Source organism: Falco naumanni, chromosome 7 (genome assembly GCF_017639655.2).
Source record: "Falco naumanni isolate bFalNau1 chromosome 7, bFalNau1.pat, whole genome shotgun sequence".
Taxonomy (NCBI): Eukaryota; Metazoa; Chordata; class Aves; order Falconiformes; family Falconidae; genus Falco; species Falco naumanni.
In genome coordinates, this window is record NC_054060.1 from 37,882,922 (window position 1) to 37,885,701 (window position 2,780).

Genomic DNA, 2,780 nt, shown 5'->3' on the forward strand with positions numbered 1-2,780 from the left:
CAGAACGTCAGGCTTGCTCCTGGTGAGAGCTTCCAGTTCACACAGGAACCTGGTGAGGACAGCAGCTCACAGGAGGGCTATTATGTCCACACTAACACGCAATAAAAGGAATTGTATCCAACCAGCACCCAATCTTAAAAAGATTTTCTGTTAGAAAAAAGTAACAGAAGACTTAGGAAAACCCTGAAAATGGCGTTGTCTAAAGAACAGTTGCTATACGCGATGTTACTCATTTCCCTACAGCAAAATGGTGTTTTACTGCCACTTTAGGGGAAGCTACGACCTGAAAAATTCACATGAACTCTTTCAATTAATCTGATGTGCTTTCTCCAGAAGGAAATTCAATATTCTCCAGACTACTTCCAGAGAAACAAAGGGACTGAAAAAATTCAAAGCAAAACTGCCTTAATAATATAGGATGATTGTGAGCACACACAAACTTGCCAAAGCTAGTTTATTTTAAGCAGAGAATTAAAATTCTGTAAAGGACCACCGATTAAATTACCTTACAAAATGAAGCCAGCAGCCATCCAGGTGGCATTTATGCATTGCTGTAAAGCCACCTTCATGCTATTGGCCTTTTGCAAATCAATACTAGGTCAATTAATATAATCAAAATTAATACAGAGTCTTGTGATAATACAAGCACATACATTTCTCCTCTGATTTGTTTATACCTTTACAGATCACTGTGTAATGTTTCAGCTTCTTGTGTTCTACAGCGGGGTCTCACACCCTCTTCCCCATGCCATTCTGCCATTCTTTTGCCCTGGGACCTGCCAAATCAGGCTGACAGAAGAAACCTTTTCACTCTTCCCAAGGGAAGTGCTACTTTTTTAACTATTCCACTTACACAGCTACAAATAAATCTGTTTGTCTCAAGTTCAACCTTTATTTTTATTCCTGCCTGCAAAATTTACATCCAGTGTTCAGTTTTTAAATCCATCCCGATTTCCAAAGATTTTGAAGGACCTTTGGTTTCTCCATAGCTTTAAGCAATACAGTAACATCAGTGCAGTTTGTAAGAAGTCAAGGCTTAACACCGACACATTCTTTACTTCCCTCCTCAAGCCACGCTAACACAGGCCTAAGAAAGATGCTGTACAGAAGAAAACATCATTGTTCCACACCATCATCATTACAGAACTGGATCAACCAATGCCAGTAACAGCAATCACTTGACTGATTAGACTTCCTAGACTGATTTGCCCAGCAGCCCTGACAAAAATACTGATTTTTCTCCATTTTCTTCAAGGTATTAAGGAACCACGTTTTCAAGAATGCTATTCAGCATACACCATCCTTGAGTTTGTCCATCCTAACTGAGTAGAAAGACTAATCAGTCCAAGTTTTTCCAAGGCATGCACTGATAAAATATTCTGTGAGCACCTTAGGGCAGGTGATGACCAAGCAGAAACATCTTTTCTTGCCACCGCCATTCCTCTTCATCTAGCACTTTGAAGGGATTAGCTTTCCTCATTTTAAAGCCTTAATAATTTTGCCGTTTTTGTTAACTATTGCTTCTTTTGCTTTTTTACTTACTGTGGAATTAGCAGAGGGAAAGGATCTCCATCTGCCTTTAAAACTGTATTACTGCTGACAAGCTGTGTTGTTAGAATGTATTTGACTTTGTTGTCAACTTGTGGCCACTACGGGGGGTGGGGGGGTGGAGAGAAAAAGTCAAATTGCATTACCTCAATTCAACTGTGAACCTCTTCAGAAAGAGGATAACTAAAATCAAGTGCAAGTTCAGCTGAGACCCTGACATTTGACTTCACTAAGAATTTATTCACTTAGCGTTTCAAGTATGTGCCTGGGCTCCTCCTACAATCTTTTCAAGAAAAACGATCTCCAGAAATAATAGGTGTCAAAGTTCAGTTTGTCTTGAACTTAAAGCAGGACCTACTGCTACTGGCAGACCAGAAATACACACAGCTAGAAAAACCTATAGTCGGCTCTAACTTTTAGAAGTGGTCTGAGTCAAAAGATACACAGCTAGATTTGGTTTCCTTCTATTTTGACAGCAGGAGAACCAGATACGGTAATAGGAAATGTTAAGATCATATGAGCAGAAGAACAGGCATGGGGTAAATAAGCACTTAAATCTTTTGCCAGCTTTAAAACCACTGGCCACATTTCCCCTACCCCTGGGAGTCTCCTCCCCTTACCTGAATTTGCTGGCAAACTGGTGGTACAATGAAGGGATCCATCAGTAGTAGGCTGGCAATGGTGGTCTCAAAGTCAATTTGGTTGCTATTCTCAAAGGCTGGAATTTCTTCACTGAAAATCCGTAAGGAGAACTCTGGAAATCAACTAAGCATGTTTGAAGAACAAGATGTGCCAATTACACTTTAAAAGCTTAAATAACTTACAGAAGCTGCTCAATGCAAGCATTTATTCGTACCCAATTAACTAGTTACAAAGCAAGATCTTTCATGCTAGTAAGTGTTGCTACTTACACTCAGGAGTGTATCGAATGCTACTGATTTGAGACCTAGATGAAGATTTTTCAGATCTCTGTTATCAGACGCAATGTAACTAGGGGCAATACAAGCTCCAGTTCCCAGTTAATGCTCAAATCATAAATAATTTAGTCTCAAAGGTATGTTCAGGGGTGAAGTACTGACACCATCAATGAATCTCTTTACCTTGCAATTCAATAAAATGGGTACCACTTTATGACACAGGAAAGCAAACTTCTGCGCAAGCCTAACACCATCATATTTAAACACCAGTTTAAGACGACAAAAAAAAATAAATAATGTAAGGTCAATTAGAAC